The sequence below is a fragment of the Pleurodeles waltl genome, chromosome 1_1 (assembly GCF_031143425.1).
Source record: "Pleurodeles waltl isolate 20211129_DDA chromosome 1_1, aPleWal1.hap1.20221129, whole genome shotgun sequence".
Classification (NCBI taxonomy): Eukaryota; Metazoa; Chordata; class Amphibia; order Caudata; family Salamandridae; genus Pleurodeles; species Pleurodeles waltl.
Genome location: NC_090436.1, coordinates 288,238,768 through 288,259,505, shown reverse-complemented (window position 1 = coordinate 288,259,505; position 20,738 = coordinate 288,238,768).

The following is a 20,738-nucleotide window of genomic DNA, read 5'->3' as shown; positions in this document are numbered from 1 at the left end:
TGGTGAGAATGGACAGAAGGAGACCTGTCCCTTACAGAAGCCACCCTAACAGCTTGGCTAACAGAAACATCACTACCACTATGGTGAGAATAAATGCTTTTGCTATGATGTGAGACAACACTATTTATATGGTGTGGCTCATCATCATTACCAACTATGCTAGACTGTCTAGTAATGGGCAGGCTAGGAAGTTTCTTTCCTGAATCTTTTCCTGGGGGAGTCCCTGGATCAGATTGAGAACCATTAGCTACTTTTTCACCAGATTGGGCACTTATGGCCTTATCTTGTACTCTAAGCATGTTAATTAACAGTTCTAAGGAAGGATTCTTCCCTACACTCAAACCTCTCTCTATGCAGAGATTCCTTGCTCCTTTCCAGCTAAGGTGATCATATGCAAGTTTGGACAGATCAACATTTTGGCCTGTGCCAGACATTTTTAGAGAGAGTTAAAGTGCTAGTAAAAGATACAAAGTTTGTCAGAGCTTTTAGAAAGACAGAGAAAAAAACTTTAAAAACTTTTTAGAACTTTTTAGAAAGTTAGAAGTACTTTTCAGCACTTAGAAAAGAGTGAAAAGAGGAAATGCAAAACTTTTTGGCTATGTGTATATACACTGACCTTGTTTTGTATATTTTTCTCTTATGAAAAGTACAATGACAAGAGTGGTAAGTAGTCTCAAAGCACTTATCCCACCGCTGCACAACCAATGTAGGAGGCTGGACTGGCTTGTAGTGAGTACCAAGGGGTACTTGCACCTTGCACCAGGCCCAGGTATCCCTTATTAGTGTATAGGGTGTCTAGCAGCTTAGGCTGCTAGATAATGGTAGCTTAGCAGAGCAGCTTAGGCTGAACTAGGAGACGTGTGAAGCTACTACAGTACACTTAGTGTCATATGCACAATATCATAAGAAAACACAATACATAGTTATACTAAAAATAAAGGTACTTTATTTTTATGACAATATGCCAAAGTATCTTAGAGTGTACCCTCAGTGAGAGGATAGGAAATATACACAAGATATATATACACAATAGCAAAAATATGCAGTATAGTCTTAGAAAACAGTGCAAACAATGTATAGTTACAATAGGATGCAATGGGGAAACATAGGGATAGGGGCAACACAAACCATATACTCCAAAAGTGGAATGCGAACCACGAATGGACCCCAAACCTATGTGACCTTGTAGAGGGTCGCTAGAACTATTAGAAAATAGTGAGAGTTAGAAAAATAACCCTCCCCAAGACCCTGAAAAGTGAGTGCAAAGTGCACTAAAGTTCCCCTAAGGACAAAGAAGTCGTGTTAGAGGAATAATGCAGGAAAGACACAAACCAACAATGCAACAACTGTGGATTTCCAATCTAGGGTACCTGTGGAACAAGGGGACCAAGTCCAAAAGTCACAAGCAAGTCGGAGATGGGCAAATGCCCAGGAAATGCCAGCTGCGGGTGCAAAGAAGCTTCTACTGGACAGAAGAAGCTGAGGTTTCTGCAGGAAAGAAAAGGGCTAGAGATTTCCCCTTTGGTGGACGGATTTCTCTCGCCGTGGAGAGTCGTGCAGAAGTTTTTTCCTGCCGAAAGAACGCCAACAAGCCTTGCTAGCTGCAAATCGTGCGGTTAGCGTTTTTGGACGCTGCGGAGGCCCAAGAGGGACAAGGAGGTCGCAAATTGGACCAGCAGAGAGAAGGGACGTCGAGCAAGACAAGGAGCCCTCTCTGAAGCAGGTAGCACCCGGAGAAGTGCCAGAAACAGGCACTACAAGGATGCGTGAAACGGTGCTCGCCGAAGTTGCACAAAGGAGTCCCACGTCGCCGGAGGCCAACTTAGAAAGTCGTGCAATGCAGGTTAGAGTGCCGTGGACCCAGGCTTGGCTGTGCACAAAGGATTTCCGCCGGAAGTGCACAGGGGCCGGAGTAGCTGCAAAAGTCGCGGTTCCCAGCAATGCAGCCCAGCGAGGTGAGGCAAGGACTTACCTCCACCAAACTTGGACTGAAGAGTCACTGGACTGTGGGGGTCACTTGGTCAGAGTTGCTGGATTCGAGGGACCTCGCTCGTCGTGCTGAGAGGAGACCCAAGGGACCGGTAATGCAGCTTTTTGGTGCCTGCGGTTGCAGGGGGAAGATTCCATCGACCCACGGAATATTTCTTCGGAGCTTCTGGTGCAGAGAGGAGGCAGACTACCCCCACAGCATGCACAAGCAGGAAAACAGTCGAGAAGGCGGCAGGATCAGCGTTACAGAGTTGCAGTAGTCGTCTTTGCTACTATGTTGCAGGTTTGCAGGCTTCCAGCGCGGTCAGCAGTCGATTCCTTATCAGAAGGTGAAGAGAGAGATGCAGAGGAACTCGGCTGAGCTCATGCATTCGTTATCTAAAGTTTCCCCAGAGACAGAGACCCTAAATAGCCAGAAAAGAGGGTTTGGCTACCTAGGAGAGAGGATAGGCTAGCAACACCTGAAGGAGCCTATCACAAGGAGTCTCTGACGTCACCTGGTGGCACTGGCCACTCAGAGCAGTCCAGTGTGCCAGCAGCACCTCTGTTTCCAAGATGGCAGAGGTCTGGAGCACACTGGAGGAGCTCTGGACACCTCCCAGGGGAGGTGCAGGTCAGGGGAGTGGTCACTCCCCTTTCCTTTGTCCAGTTTCGCGCCAGAGCAGGGGCTAAGGGGTCCCTGAACCGGTGTAGACTGGCTTATGCAGAATTGGGCACATCTGTGCCCAACAAAGCATTTCCAGAGGCTGGGGGAGGCTACTCCTCCCCTGCCTTCACACCATTTTCCAAAGGGAGAGGGTGTCACACCCTCTCTCAGAGGAAGTTCTTTGTTCTGCCATCCTGGGCCAGGCCTGGCTGGACCCCAGGAGGGCAGATGCCTGTCTGAGGGGTTGGCAGCAGCAGCAGCTGCAGTGAAACCCCAGGAAGGGCAGTTTGGCAGTACCAGGGTCTGTGCTACAGACCACTGGGATCATGGAATTGTACCAACAATGCCAGGATGGCATAGAGGGGGCAATTCCATGATCTTAGACATGTTACATGGCCATATTTGGAGTTACCATTGTGAAGCTACATATAGGTAGTGACCTATATGTAGTGCACGCGTGTAATGGTGTCCCCGCACTCACAAAGTTCAGGGAATTGGCTCTGAACAATGTAGGGGCACCTTGGCTAGTGCCAGGGTGCCCTCACACTAAGTAACTTTGCACCTAACCTTTACCAGGTAAAGGTTAGACATATAGGTGACTTATAAGTTACTTAAGTGCAGTGTAAAATGGCTGTGAAATAACGTGGACGTTATTTCACTCAGGCTGCAGTGGCAGGCCTGTGTAAGAATTGTCAGAGCTCCCTATGGGTGGCAAAAGAAATGCTGCAGCCCATAGGGATCTCCTGGAACCCCAATACCCTGGGTACCTCAGTACCATATACTAGGGAATTATAAGGGTGTTCCAGTAAGCCAATGTAAATTGGTAAAATTGGTCATTAGCCTGTCAGTGACAATTTGAAATAAATGAGAGAGCATAACCACTGAGGTTCTGGTTAGCAGAGCCTCAGTGAGACAGTTAGGCACCACACAGGGAACACATACATATAGGCCACAAACTTATGAGCACTGGGGTCCTGACTAGCAGGGTCCCAGTGACACATAACAAACATACTGAAAACATGGGGTTTTCACTATGAGCACTGGGCCCTGGCTAGCAGGATCCCAGTGAGACAGTGAAAACACCCTGACATACACTCACAAACAGGCCAAAAGTGGGGGTAACAAGGCTAGAAAGAGGCTACTTTCTCACAATGTGCGAGAAATGAAGAAACAGAGAAATTATGGACACTTTTGCTGGATGGTGGTGAGGGAATAAACAAGGAGGTCATGAGAGGAGGAGTGCCAAAAATGATTGTTGCATGGGGCACCACCAGCGCTAAAGGCTGTTATGATGGGTTTGTGGCAAGGTGAAGTAATAATGTGTCTTTTTTGTTTTTGCAGTGTCTTTAAAGAACTTGCTGACTGAGGGAAGAAGCAAAGGTAGGGTGACTGACATTTACTTTTGCCCACATCCTACACCCACACCCACCAGCAATGTTTCAAACAATATATCTGCCTTCTATGTGGGCTAGCGTTTTAGAGGTACAGTTTAGCCAGTAGATGGCATCTTATTGGATGACTGCTGCTGAAGCCCTTACTCAGGTTATGGAGGACAGCTGTGAGGCAGGATCAGAGACTGAGGCAGCAGATACAGCATTGAAGGAAAGGGCAATGGAGCAGAATCTGGGAGTGATTTTTCAGTCAGCTGAGTCCCATCGGACTACTCCTCTTCCAGTGAATCTGAGGGAGATGATGAGGGCAGTCGTGCTGTCCCTTTGCAAGCACAGTCTGTGCAGTGGGACAACAGTGGGTTAGCTGAACCAAGAGAACAGGTTTGTGCAGTGGCAAGCACATACAGAGTGCTCTGTTGGCAGCTCCCCAACTTAGTTCAGCCCCAAATGTTCCATCACAGAAATGTGGGAAAATGTGTTTTTTGTCAAGGTTTGAGGTTTGCAAGGGATTCTGAGTAAATAAATGTGGTGAAAGCCAAGCAAGTCAGCCCACCCTGCAAACTCCTAGGTGTCTGTTTTTCAAAAATGTACAGGTTACCTAGGTTTCCCTAGGTTCCGGCTGAGCTAGGATCCAAAATCTTGTGCTACCCGCATTGGAAAAAAGGTTCAGTTTTCAGTGGAAAAATGTGCTGTGTTCATGTTTTGTTTTGGGCCGTTTCCTGTTGCAGGCACTTGGCCTACCCACACAAGTGAGGTAGCATTTTTATTCGGAGACCTGGGGGATGCATGATGGAAGTAAGTTTGTGGCTCCCGCCAGATTCTAGTACTTTCCATCACAGAAATGTGAGGAAAATGTGTTTTTTTAGACAAAGTGTGAGGTTTGCAAGGGATCCTTGGTAAAGAAATGTGGTTAAAGCCATGCATGTCAGCCCGCCCTGAATGCCCCTAGGTGTCTAGTTTTAAAAATGCACTGGTTGGCTAAGTTTCCATAGGGGACAGCTGAGCTACGGTCCAAAATCTTGAGCTGGTCACATTGGAAAAAAAGTGCCAGTTTTCAGTGGCATCATTTTTATTGTGAGATTTGAGGGAGCACAAAGTAGCACGTAGTAGAACATTTGTTATTACCTATTGTTTTACACTGTATTTGTGCCTTTCAAATGTAAGCCAGTGTATAGGAAAGATGACATTTTAAAAAATACCCCACAAATCATACGCTAGCATAGGTACCCACAAATTTAGAAATGTTGTCACAAATTGCAATTTTTTCATACTCATTTTCAAAATGTTCTTATTTCAACAGTTCTTTTCCTTAGAAATGTATAGCTTCTCTGGATCAACCATGGGCTTCATGCTGGTTTCCACCACAAACTGTAAGTATGTTGAGAGCACAAAAAATAGGAAAAGTAGACTACTTCTTAGAAAAATTTAAAAACTGTGGTACAAAATTAGGTTTTTGGATTCAGCTCTGCATGTTCCTGAAAGATGGGAAGATGGTGACTTTAGCACCGCAAACCATTTGTGGATACCATTCTTACGGGAAAAAACAGGCACTTTTATCTGGAGCACTTTTTCCCAATTTTTCCCCAAAAATTACAATGGTTGCTATATTTTGCCTACTTTCTCAATCCACTCCAGTGGAATCCACAGACCCTGGGAACCTTTACAATACTCAAGATGCTGGTATAAAAGCACGCACATTTGGCGTGGATACCTTATGTGGAAAAAAGTTATGGGTGGGGAGGTCTAGCAGCTAAGGGGTTAATCAATACAAGGCACAAAGCATAACTTTATATAAAATGACAACACACTACTAACAGTTCTACCTAAGCCTACTGCAGAACACTAATAAACACAATAGAAAAGTTACAAACCTTCCAAAAACTAGAAAAGAAACACTTTAACTGCCATTTACTGCTACTCCCTACATGCTTCACCCACAAAGCTCTATAAAAACCCTTAAAAGAGGTCTTACCTGCTCTGATGAACAGCAGCACCTTTCAGTGACTTACTTCCAGGACAATTAACCAAAAATGACCCAAATAAATTAAAAAATTTAAGTTAGTGGTGAAATCAAAAATAGACTATCTTCCTCTAAAACAATGGGAATTCAATTAAAAAATGGTTTAAAAATCTGAAACAAATGTAGGACATGCCAATAAAAATTATATGAACATATGAAACACTTATGTAAGGTATACAATAACTGATAATAACATAGGTAAAATAATATTCTTTAGAAGATACTCCAAATACTATGTAGAAATGGTTAAAAGAATGTATGTGAAACAACTGTATTAATGTTAAAAAAACAATTGTACCACAAGTGAATTAAAAAAAATGTAGAAATGTACAATACTGTTCAAATATTATTTGCATGTTTTATTCAAAAGTGTACTAAAACATAGTTTAACTATAACTATGAAAAAATGTTCTCATGTTTAAAAATACATATGAAATAAAAATATATACATATACTCTAACCAAATATTACAAAAATATAAATAAAAATGACAAAGGGCCTTTATCATTAAAACAATATGAATATCAATTATGTATATGAAAATGCAAAACCAATTCCATGACATCAGAACCAATTTAACCATTTTGGGTAAGGTCTTGGAGACTAAAGTCCTCATTACGAGTTTGGCGGCCTTTTGGAAAGACCACCGTATTAGGAGTTACACTGTGAAATCCGCCAAAAAACAGCCACATTTATGAAACTGCCAGGACAATGGAGGACGAAAAGAAGGCAGTCCCAGCACCACCAGCCCCACAAAAATCCTCCCATCAGATTACGATCCACAAATCATGAGAGAGGTTCTTTCATGGCAGAAAACGATTGGCGGCAGCCTCAACTCACATCACACTGAATACCACACCACATTGGATAGTTAGACTACCTCACTCCTCCTACACATCCACACACCCGGCACACTTACTCACTATATATCACACCCCTACACAACCCAGAATCCTTTGCAATGAAAATGCCACACACAGCTAAAGACAACCAACAACCTAGAGAGTTTAAATCAGTAAGAATAGGCACCCATTACGCACACATTACACACACCTGCACAACATATTAAACACACATATTAGTACCACACACAATCCACAACACCCATCACCCACTCACATCAGAGCACCAATACCTTAACGTTTACCAAACTCTGTACTCACTTTGAACACAACCACACCGTCTTCACAACCACTACCATGTCCCCATAAAAACACCAATGTTTCACAGATGAGGAGTTGAGGGTCATGGTGGATGAAATTGTCAGTGTACAGCCACATCTGTTCGGAGCACAGATCTAACAAACATCTATTGCCAGGAAAATTGAGTTGTGAAAAAGGATAGTCGACAGGGTGAATTTTATAGGCAGTTCTCCATGCACAAGGTAGGACATCAGAAAGAGGTGGAATGACCTCAGGGCTAGGTCCATCCCATGGCATATAGGCACCAGCTCGTGGTCCTGAAGACTGTCAGTGGGTTCCTACCTCACCCCCCTACTTTCACATCTTGGGAGGAAAAGGTCTTGGACATCCTGCATCCTGAGGGCCTGACAGGAATACCTGTGGGAGTGGAGCCTGGTAAGTACCCACAACATTCATATCACCCAATTGCCTTGTCCTGCATGCTCCCTCCCCACGTAAACCCACCCCAATTAACACACCACCCACTTCAACTCTGTCCTAATCAGCTAATATCCCTCTCTGGAATGCCAGATGTCCAATAAATTAATCTGGACCCACAGCCCTTGGAAAAGGCACATGAAGTATATTGCATGGCAAGCATGTTAAACTAATTTTCTATCTACACCATCTTGATTGTTCTAGTATGGAACAGTACATGGCAAATACATCAATGCAATGTCTCACTCACACTAGCATTGCAAGCAAAAAAACAGCTATATCTGAGTGCCCAGTTAAAATGTCCACAGATGAAAGATCCTAAGCTAGAAAAATACTCACCTGGTATGGAAATTCCAATAGTTAAGTCGATGCACATGCAGTACATCCTGATAGAGATCAATGTCCATTCCTTACATACATACTGTGTTTCTACAAGGACACCAATGTGAATTGTACAGCTCTTATTTGTGCCATCTATCATGCCAGACAGTTCACTAGGAAACAGAGGTGTACAGCCATGTCAATATTCGGACAATAGATGTCATCAGCAACACAAACAGTACCAACCTAGTCAAACAACTCAATACATTTAGGCCCATATTTATACTTTTTTAGCAACACATTTGCACCACTTCTGAACACAAAAGCGGCACAAACTTACAAAATACAACTGTATTTTGTAAGTTTGTGCCGCTTTTGCATCAAAGAATTACGCTAATGCGGCACTAAAAAGTATAAATATGGGCCTTAGTATGGAATTCAAGTCACAGAGTTGTATGTTGTACTAAGTTATTCTGTGCAGCAGCTGTCAATGCCATTGCTGGGGATCATGTTAGGGCACTGTCTCCATCTCACACAACTGCTGCAATACCACCAATTTAACCTGAACTCTGTCTTTCACTTCTTCCACAGGTAACCTTCCCATTGTCTCAATGGAGAGGCTACCAGAGACTGTCCCTACTCTTCTGGATGAAGGCCACAGTGAGCCCCTGAATGTCTGGACACTGACAACAAACCTGGCCCATCTGGAACACCTGGTCAGTCAAGAACTGTCAGCCTCACTCTGCCCACATCAACTCCTCCGAGCCATGTTGCATCTACATCACAGGCAACCATTCACCTCTAAACCTGTGTCCCAAGGACTGTTACATCCATTTAGTGTGCCACAGTACAGGTACCTGAGTCTCACCTTGCCACTCCTGACAAAGATGGACCTGCTACCACAGACACACTGTTCCAGGGGCACAGGCATGTGAGGGTAGAGTGTGTGGGAAGGATGCTGTGGGGCAGAGGATGGGGTCTCAACTGGACAATAGTGACCAGGAAACCATCAACTAAGGCTTGGGAACCTACCTAAGTTCCCAAAGCATGATAGACCAAGTTATCACTATGTTGGGGGAAATCCAACAGCTGCAGAGGGACAACCACCAGCAATTCATGGAGCAGTGGCAGGCACAAAATGCCCACTTAGCTTCCATTGCAGGGATGCTGAGAGACATGAATACCACACTGAGTAGGTTTTATTCCCAACATCTGGCCCCTTCCACTAGCAATGAAACATCAGGCTCTTCTACATCTGTGGCTGCTAGTGGAATGGAGGCCCTGCCAGTGGCAGGACATGTTTCAGGCACCCCACCCTCTGTAGCTGAAGAACCCCCTGCAAACGTGGATGTCCACCCAGACATCCAGCAGGAGCAGATGCCAAGACCAAACCCACTGCCAAGAAGTAAGTCTCTCCTGACTTGTATCCCTTGTGTGCCACAAATACACCCTTTTGACTGTTCTATAACCAATCTCCATTTTCCTATGGTGCAAGGACGGTGGACTTGTGTATCCTGGTGGTGTTGCAGCTACCCTAATAGTTCCAGCCACCATGATTGAACCAATCACTGTTTAATGTGAGTGTTTTTTGGGTAAATATTCACCTATGTTGTTCTAATAACACTATAAATCACACTTAAACACAGGTTCTGTGTTTGTGTCATTTATCAGTCATGTACAATAGTTATGCATGCCATCTCCAGTCTGAATATGTCCCTCTGAATTGTACACCCATTTTTATGGACATCAAATGTGGACTCCATCAGCAGGAGACTCATTACAATAGGATAGTACCAGGACAGATTCCAAAAAAGTTGTAAACTACAACTATGCACCATAATTGGTAGATATGAAAACAACACATAGAGCATGACTGAAAGTAGCATCAGGATGTTTGCTAAGGTTTCACACAATGCTAAACCACAGGATACAGATGTTAGGGTCATGTTAGTCTACCAACAAGGCAGGAGGCACACAGGTTGGTCCTTTGTATCACCGTGTAAAGCCTTATCACATACCCATACCATAGTTTCCAAATATTCACATCCCATTGTACAGACAGTGATAAGTACTGATGTCCCCAGTCCTGGAACCTTTCACTTACATTGGCCACATACCTGTGGGCTTGTCATTCATTTATGTCAGTCCACAGTGACATGCACATTGGTCTGCAAAGTAAGAAAACACTGACAGATAGGTTCAAGTCAGTTTACATACAAGAGAAACCATTGTGATAGGAGAGGCTATGGTCCTACATTTACACATTTGCCAGACACATATCCAGACACAAAATACACCATTTGACCACCTATTGTACCCTACAGGTGAAGTTGATATGAAAACACATTACAACCCCACTGTTCTTAGAGTCTAACAATGTTCATTACACTCCACATAATCAAGACCAATAGTTCTTGGTTTCAGCCATGTCCACGTCTCATGTCTGCCTGCAGTTCCCTTCTGCTTCTGACACTGTCTGTCATTTGCCACGGATGAGGAGCCTAACACGATCTAGGTAACTCTGTGATTGAAAGAGAAAAGGGATAGGACATAGCAGAATACACTCCTCAAATCGGAGAAGTCATGTCCACAAGTGTGACTTTGCATCTGCTACAACAATACATGATACTGTAGACCACTCTGTCATGTTCACAATACAAACTTTAGTCTGCATGCACAACTTACTCATAGACATAAGAGCTATCTACAAACCCACAGATGATGCAAGAAAGGAGTTGACATGCTACCCATCTAATTCAGGTTACAAAATTACATCACAACATTACGTCAACTTCACATACCTTTTAGTCAGATGAGTACTGACTGATGAGATCTACCCTAGAGACTCCTGCTTCATCTTCCTCTGGCTCGTCATAACTTGGCAAATCTGCATTTCCAAGAACAGGTTCTGCTGGCTCCCGCTCATCTGGTATAATTGGTATTTGTCATCTCATGGCAAGGTTGTAAAGCATGCAGCAGCAACTATTATTTGACATACCTTGTTGGGTGAGTAGAGGAGGGCTCCTCCTGACCGGTCTCTAAACATATAACTGCTGCCTTCAGGAGCCTAAACGTCCGCTCAATGACATGCCTTGTCCTCCCGTGGGCCTCATTGCATCCGACATCCCCTGGCGTGGTTGGGTACTTCACTGGTGTCAACAACCAAGGATGGTTTGAATAGCCAGAGTCACCTGTGAACAATTTGGTAGAACAACACAAACATATATGTGGGACATGCAACATTGTGATGGTAGGAGACATATATTGCAAACACACATTTCAATCGCAAATTACTAACCAGCCAGGCCCTCTCTGAGTGGAGCCGTGTCATCAGTAGTGGGATATTGCTGTTCCGTATGATGAAGGAATCATGGACTGATCCTGGATACTTGGCACTGACTTGTGAAATGTACTGGTCTGCCAGACACACCGCTTGAACGTTTATGGAGTGGTAGTTTTTCCTGTTCCTATACACCTGTACATTGGCACTGGGGGGAACCAAGGCTACATGGGTGCCATAAATGGCTCAGCCACATGTGGAATGTGTCCCATTGCATACAACTCTGCCTTCACATAGGTTATATTTGCACATTGGGGAAACCTGATGTAGCTGTCCAACAATGCACACAGTACATCCTTCAAAACCAGACTGAACATGGGTTGAGACATCCCTGCAGTTAGGGCCACTGTATTCTGAAAAGACCCAGTGGCCAGGAAGTGTAGCACTGACAAGACTTGAATAATGGGAGATATGCTATAGGGATTACAAATGGCAGGCATCAAATCTGGCTCCAAATGATCACAAGGATCCATGATAGTATGACGACTCAGACTATGGCCCTCATTCCGACATTGGCCGGCGGCGGTCGCCGCCGGCCTGTCGGGGGCCACCAGAATACCGTTCCGCGGTCAAAAGACCGCGCGGTGATTCTGACTTTCCCGCTGGGCTGGCGGGCGGCCGCCTTCAGGCCGCCCGCCAGCCCAGCGGGAAAGAGGCTTCCACGATGAAGCCGGCTCGGAATCGAGCCGGCGGAATGGAAGCTGTGCGACGGGTGCAGTTGCACCTGTCGCGTATTTCACTGTCTGCGAAGCAGACAGTGAAATACATTTAGGGGCCCTCTTACGGGGGCCCCTGCAGTGCCCATGCCAGTGGCATGGGCACTGCAGGGGCCCCCAGGGGCCCCGCGACCCCCCCTACCGCCATCCGGTTCCCGGCGGGAGAACCGCCGGGAACTGGATGGCGGTAGGGGGGGTCGGAATCCCCTCGGCGGCGCAGCTAGCAGCGCCGCCCTGGAGGATTCCTATGGGCGGCGGTACACTGGCGGGAGACCGCCAGTGTTGCCGGTCCGACCGCGGCTTTACCGCCGCGATCGGAATGCCCATTGGAGCACCGCCGGCCTGTCGGCGGTGCTCCCGCGGTCCTCCACCCTGGCGGTTTGAAACCGCCAGGGTCGGAATGAGGGCCTATATGTCTGGATACAATGATGGTCATTATGAACATGGCGGTAAACACCACCCCGCCCCCGGTGGCGGTAACTACCACCAAGAGGCTGGCGGTCCGGACCACCAAATAATGAAGCAACTGAAATACAAGTAGCAGTCCATCCACACACAGCCATCTTTGTAGTCCCGTCGAGGACAGAGAAGGTCGCCAACAGGCCAGCAGAAGGGTCCTACCTTCCCACCAAATAGTGAAACACACAACCGCCATCAGTTCCGGGGCAGGAACCACCGCCAGGCAAAGCGTGGCAGAAACAAACAATATAAAAGGACCCAGTCACTAGAGGCACAAACAACATGCCGACACAGACATGGAGAGAGAGTTGGAAATAATGCCAGTGCTGCTCCTTGCCATATAGCTCTAGGACCGTGACCGCTGACGAAGACGACGACGGTAATTACCGTAGCCTAGTACACAATGGAAGAAAGGGCACAGTTACACAATGCAACGCACCCCTAACCCATCCAACATCCCAAGCTAAACAAACCATGACAAAATGTACTTACCAGACACAAGCTAACAAAGACCTGCCCCAAAGTACACACATGTGCACATCACCCCTCTATAGTGAAACACTGTACAATGTCACCATATTGTGTCAACAGCACTACTGGGCACTGAAACTTTAGTTACAAAGACATTATGTCATGTCCAAATAAGGCCATTGGCCAAGTCCATTATGAATACCTTGAAGGGCCAAAACAAGCTGAACTTGACTTCAACATGTGCAAAGGGTACTCCACTTGAAAGGGGCATCAATGGGGCAGCCAGGCACCTCAGGGAACAGGAGCAGGGGTGGCAGGGTGGGGACTTACATCTGGAAGGGGGGCTTGGGCTTAGGTTTGGGAGGTGGAGGGGGTTTGGGCTTGCCCTTGAAAGGAGGGGGAGTGGGCTTGGACCAGGGGGTGGCAGAGGTACCTGGGGCAACACATGGCTTCTTCTTCCCTGGGGAAGGGGCACAGGAATGAGAATGGAGGACTGGGGTGGACTTAGAGGTGGAAGGAGTGGATTGAGCAAGGAGATGGGCACGTTTAGGGACAAGAAAGGGTGGACCACTGGGTTTGAACAGGTCAACACGGGAGAGGAAAAGATTCTTAGGGGCAGCTGGAGGGGATTTGGAGGCAGGTCTGGAAGTGGAGGTTGAGAGAGTGCTTGTACCAGGTGTAGATATGGCGGATGTGGATGCAGGTGCTTGTAAAGTTTTCTGATGTGTGGTGGATGTGTGTGGTGTGGATGTCTGTGTATGTTTGAGTGTTTTGGGAGGAAGGTGGGTGGACACAGTGGGAGAGGACAGGCTACCAGTGTACATGGATGTTGTCGGGGTGTCTGCAGGTCTGGTGAGTGTGCTGCAAGTTTCTGTAAATGTAGTTGTGGTGGGTGCAGGTGTGGTGTCTGGGGTGCATGTCTGGATGTCAGATGTTGTGATGACTGCACGAATGGGGACAGCAGCAGTGACTGAGGGGGCAGTGCGTGTGGGTGTGCATGGTGAGGTGACAGACAGGGTGGCAGGGAAGTTGACACACTAGGGGGAGTGGATGTTGTTGTGTGTGCTTTGGTATGTTGGGGTGTGCCTGCCAGTGGTGGGAAGTGTGGTGCTTGTGTTTCTCTCTGTGCTTCTTGTGTGTTGATCTGTGTGCATGGCTGTCTGTACATATGCTTGATATGGGTAAATGGAGTGGGTGCTGGAAGAGGTAGAGGTGGTGGGAGGGGGGACGGAAAGACCAGGGACACTGGCTGCCATCAAAGAGGAGGCCAGAGCCTGAAATGATCTCTGTAGGTGAGACACAGCACCGTGAATGCCTTCCAGGTATGCATTGCATTGCTGCATCTGGGATTCTAGCCCCTGGTTGGTATACACAATGGTTGTCTTCCCTACAGAGATGCTCCTCAGGAGGTCCATAGCCTCCTCTGTGAGGGCAGCAGGGCTGACTAGGGCAGGGAATGATTTGCCTGGGGCGAAGGAGACGCTCAACCTCCTGGGTGAGTGGCACGGGCAACTGGGTGGTGAGCAACTGGGAGGGCAGTGATGGCATGAGGGTGCAGGAAGATGGCATAGAATGGGTGTGCCCAGAATTGTCCGTCACCACCAGAGAGCTCCCATCGGAGGAGGTATCAGAGTCACTACCTCCAGTGGTAGTTGCCTCCCCTGTGGTACTCCCATCTCCCTCCAACCCACTGGTCCCCTTGGCATCTGTCGACTCTGACTCCTTGGAATTGTGGGCTGTTGCATCCCCACTCACTGGTGGTACTGCTCCCTCACTAGATGATGCTGATGTACACAAAGGACACAAGAGCAAAGGGGTAGAGGGACAAACAAGGGAGATCTTTGTCAAAACCTGAATATTTGCACATCTCTGGCTCACACACACTCCCATCCAGGTCACACACTTACACGCAGCACATATAACATACGTCATGATTGTGCCCCTGACTAGTGGCCAATATCCAGAGTACACCACATAATCCACATGAAACACGGACCTGGTACACTGTGTGAAGTACACCCATGAGAGACCATGCCCAGCCAATGCACTTACAAGTCCATGAGGCCACAAAGCATACCAGATGACAGAAAGGGGACCCCCCATGGGCCTATAGAGACTGCCCAAACTAGCCCTCACACCATCCCAGGGACTTTGAGGGGGCAGTACTGCAGCAACACACCTGTCCAAGTGCCTGGCACTAGAATTTATACATACCACAGCAACAACATCCATCCATCTAAGCAGTATCACAACAGTGTTGGTACTCACCCTCTTGTGGCTGCTGTGCTGCCTCCAAGCACCCATCCAAATCCAGATAAGCCACTGCCAGAATACAGGCCATTAGCGGGGTCAGGGTTCAACGGGCACCCCTTCCTCGTTGTGAGGCCTTCCCCAGCTGGGCCTCTCTGGTCTTCCTGTCCCAGCACCTCAGGTCCTCCAACCGCTTCCTGCAGTGGGTGCTCCGCCAGTTGTAGACCCCCAGGGTCTGCACCTCCTTGGTAATGGCTTGCCACAGGCCTTTCTTTTGATGGGCGCTGACCTGCATGGGACACACAAAGCAAAAAAACGTACGTCATTATGTGTGCACCGAATACAGATGATATTTCCTTCCCTATGGAACAGCATTGTTGAATGGCATGTTATCAACTCACATACAGTACATGCAAGACAGTCTACAGCTGGGCAGTTACACATCGAACCCACATGCATATAGGCATCCGCCACAATCACACACATCTAAGGATGACAGATGCCAACTCACCTGCTCCTCTGGTCGCCCATACAACTTGGCATACAGGGGTAGGACCCCGTCCACCAGCTTCTCCAGCTCCTCCACGGTGAAGGCCCGGGGCCCGTCCCCCTGTAACCCACGCCATCTCAGGGACCAGAGTCAGGACACAGCAGCACACGCAGTGAAATACTACCATGCACAGGAATCAAGTGTCAAGAGTCTGACAAAATGGCATAGCTACCACAGCGGTGTGCTCCGTCACCGCCGGTGGCAATCATGATTGGCCCAGGTTCCCCATTGACAACCATCTAATCCGATGATCAAGTGCACAGCGGTAAATACCGCCTTCCGCCATGACGACTAACGCCAGCAGAATGAACTCACTTCCACTCTATCATACCTGGATGGCAGGAGGCAGACATTTTGCTACCACCACGTCACCATAGCCGGGCCAGGGGCCTCATCCAGGGCCTCAAAATCTCCACCCTTAGTCGCTTGCTGACATGAGTCTAGGATCCTCACATGTACCCATCTTTGGAAGCTTGTCCACACGGGGATGCCATTATGACAGAGTTAACTCAACACACATTTGCCTGACAGTGTACTTGATTCCTTGCATTTGTGTGTGTTACCTATGTGTCGCTCTTAAAAAGATACAGTGACACCATGGGATGCAAGTGTAAGTTGACACTCAGATTGTGTTCTTTCCTCCCCATTGGTACAGAACCATGTGGAGAGGGAGGGCCCCAGCTGTTTATAGACCCTTGGTTGATCTGGAAACTATGGAGGAACGTCATATCATTGTCACCTACAGACTCAATAGAGCTACTATCCATGACCTCTGTGCATTAATGGATCCTGTACTGAAACCGGCAAATCGAAATCAGCATGCCATCCCTACAACTGTGCAAGTGCTATCTGTACTACATTTTTTGGCTACGGGCTCAGGTGACAGGGTATGGGTGAAGGGGTCTCACAGCCAATGTTCAGCCTCATCCTGTCAAAATTCCTGGATGCATTCGTCCAACACTTGAAAACATATGTCCAGTTTCCCCAAAGGGCTGAACTTTCCGCCATCAAATCTGGATTTTATGCCTTTGCTAATATCCTCCATGTTATAGGTGCCATTGATGGAACCCACATAGCTCTACCCCCAAGAGTGAATGAACAGGCGAACAGGAACCAAAAGAACTATCACTCCATGAATGTACAATTGGTGTGTACTGCTGACCAGTACATATCACATGTCAATGCCAGGTTCCCAGGCTCAGTCCTAATTCCTTTGTCCTGAGAAACAGCAGTGTATCACACATGATGGAACAACTACAAGGGGACAGAGGATGGCTCATAGGTAACTGTGTATGACACTGGATCTGTACATAGCTGACAGCCAGGCTATATGCATGTAAAGTCAGTTTATTAAGGTCCTGTTCCACCCCTTTTGCAGGTGATTCTGGCTACCCCAACTTGCAATGGCTCCTGATACCTGTGAGGAATCCTAGGACAGATGCAGAGAGGAATTATAATGAGGCCCATGGACATACTAGGAGGGTAATTGAGTGCACTATAGGTCACCTGTAGGCTAGGTTTTGTTGCCTCCATCTCTCCTGGGGATCCCTGTGCTACGTCCCTGACAAGGTGTGCAAGATAGTGGTGGCCTGCTGCATGCTGCAAACGTGGCTGTGAGGAAAGCTATCCCCCTTCTGGAAGAGAAGGGTGCTGTACAACCAGCCCAGTAACCTCAGAGAGGGGATGACAGTGATGGTGAGGAAGAAGAGGGAGAAGATCTTAACTTCAGGACCCAGCTTACCCACCTATAGTTCCAGTGACTCTACGGTACCGTTCAATGATACTAATGTATTCACTGCATAGTTTCAGTCTGACTGATGTAATTGGTAAAGTGGTGTCTATAGTCAGTAACAATGTTAACTGATGAGTGAAGTGGCATGTGCCAGGAAACCCAATATTATGTACAGTGTGACATACTTCAGACACTACAGTCCATTAGATCCCCTCCTGCAATAAAGGTATGATTATGAAATTGACTGGCTAATGCATACACAATCAAAATTCAGATCTCATATTGATGCGGGATCTACAATTTGAGTGCATAGGTGTATTTATTGAATGGTAAAATATACATAACTCGTGGGACAGTGCAAGGGAGGGGGCACATGGTGCACATACATACTCAGGTACATATGCTTAGCTGTTGGTAACACTGGGTTTTGGTCCATGTGACCATTGGAAAATGGTGTGATGGCAGTGGCATGCCAACAAGGGAGCACAGTGGCACAAAAGATAGTCAGTTCAGGGCAGAATCACTTCCTAGCACTGGGCTTGGTCTTGGCTGGTGTTTCAGTGGCATGTCTGGGTCTGAGGGCACATTTGCATAGCTGGTGCTGGGCTGCAGGAGTAGGGGTTTCTGGTTTCCTGTGTGTCCTCTGGCAGGGCCACCAGTCCATTAGCTGCTGCAGACGTAGAGGGCAGGGCAGTGTCCTGGCTAGTGGTCGGGGCTGCAGGTGGGTGGAGGACTCTGGCTTGCTGTGGTAGTGGTACTGCAGCACCCCTGCAATGGAGGCCATGGTGGCATTGAGCTGTTTCCATTGCTCCATGGGCTCCTGGTGGTGTGCTACCTGCAGCCTCTGATTCTGCTCCAAAGTGGTCAGGATCTGGCCCATCCTGTCCCGGGTATGGTGGTATGCTCCCAGGACCTCAGATATCTCCTCCTGGGCTGCAGCATCCATCCTTTGGCCAGCCCCTTGTCCACTGATGCCCTCCCACTGGCCCTATCCCCCTGTGCCTGTGTCCCCTGCACAGGTCTGTAATTCCCACTTGCAGTTGGCCCTTCATCATCCTGCCTGTTGGTGGGTGAAGACTCTGGCCTCTGTACATGTGGGCAGCCAGTCCGTGGCCAGGAGACACCAGTGTGGGGTCAGTTGCCCAGAGCTGATGATGGCGGCTGTGTGGTAGGGCTGTCAGAGTTATCCTGGGTGGAGCTGCTGGAGGGTGACAGACCAGGACTGTGTGATGGGCCAGGGAGTTCCTCTATTTCCAGACATCCCTCTGCAGTCTCCTGAGTGGTGCCTCTGTCTTCAGGTGGGGCGCTGGCACTTCTTGGCATTTCCGTCTGGGTGGCATGGGTGTTGGTGCCTGTGGGGGGGAATGGACATGTGGGTGTCAGGTACTTTTTTGACAATTGCTGCACTGCTCTGCCCTATTCGATGATTATATTCCCCTGTGGTGGCATGCAAGGTCGCTTGGTGTACTTTTCTTTGCATTTTATGTGGGGAGTGGAGGTGCATTGTGGGTGCTGAAGTGCCACTGAGAATCCATGCAGGGGTAGGTGACTGTGCACAAGGGGCTGGATGGAGGTCTGTTTGTGGGATAGGGGGCATGCAGGGCAGTTGGATGTGGGTGTTGTGGACTCGGTAGGGGATGGGATCCTAATGGTAGTGAGAGGGGTGGGGTGGGGTGATACATGCATGGTGGGGTGACTGTTAAGGTATTGTAGTTGACTTACTCGAGTCCAGTCCTCCAGTGAGTCCAGCGAGGCCTTCCGGGTGCAGTCGGCATATTCGGGGGGTGTAGTTGGGGGACCGCCACCAGTCTTCTGAACGGCTGTGTTGTGCCTGGATGCCATTGGCTGAACACTCCTGCGCAGGTCATTCCATCTCTTCCGGATGTCATCCCTTGTGCGAGGATGGTTTCCCGATGCATTGACCTTGTTGACTATTGTCTGCCATAGCTCCATCTTCCTGGCCATGGGTGTCTGCTGCACCTGTGCCCCGAAAAGTTGTGGCTCGACCCTGAGTATTCCATCCACCATGGTCCTTAGCTCCCTATCTGTGAAGCGGGGGTGCCATGGTGTGTGTTGTGAGTGGTGTGTTGTGGGTGTATTGGTGAGGGTGTTGTCATGTGGGTGTGGCTTGTAAAGGTGTTTGGGGTTTGTATATGTTTTGGGGTGTATTTGTGTGATGTTGTGTTCCGTGTATGCAGGTTGTGTTGTCAATCTCAGTCGTGCTATTGGCGATGCAAAGGATTGTGGGGTATGTGTGTGAGTGTTTTATAGTGTTGTGGATGTGTGTCAGGTGTGTGGGTTTCAAAGTGGCCTATGTGTGCGTTTGTTGTTGGTGGGTCCCATTGCTGGCCGTGGCGGTCTGTACTGCCTATGGTCATTCGGCATTCACTATCCACCACGCTGATTTGTGCTCCATTATTTGGTGGGAGGAGGATTTGTCTGCATGGCTGTGGCAGGGTTGGGTGTACTGCCTTTCTGCCGTTGTAACCCCTGGCTGTGGGTGGAGGTTGCAGGATTTTTGAAAGTTTTACTTTTTGGCATCATTATTCGGTGGTGTGCAGTCTACCTCCACTGGCGGTTTTCTGTTCACCTTTGCCACGATGGTCGGCGGTGATTACCGCCAAGGTCATAATGAGGGCCAATGTCTCTCCTCCATGGTGTGCAGGTCTACAAGTGGACGGTACACTGGTATTTTTCTTCCTCTCCTCATGACAGCGTAACTATGTGAATGGATGTAAACATAGAATGTGACATGCAGCATGCACACATCATGTAAAGTTAAATGATCAACTTACATATATCTGCTGTCGAGGTCAGTTACAACTTCTGACATCTACAGTACATCACATAGCTATGAATCCGATGACACCATACTTGGTGCCCATTTCCTAAACTAACTACTGAACTACACATACATATTCATCTGTTATTGAATATGTTTGTAAGTCCCACCGACTTGACATGTCTTACACATATTGTTTCACAATTATCTGTTTTACACATATTGGTGCACAATTATCTGCACTAGCACATTGAAAGCACATAGGAAACTCGGAGTAGGTGTACATTGCTATCATCACATGTCCTGCTGTTACACAGCATTTAGTGCACAGATGCCCCAATAGACAACTAAACATGGAAGCAGTACTTACAGATATACTGCACAATATGGGGTATAGTTGATGACGCAGATTTTAAAACTCTTCCATACATGAAATGTGCCTAAAATGGCAG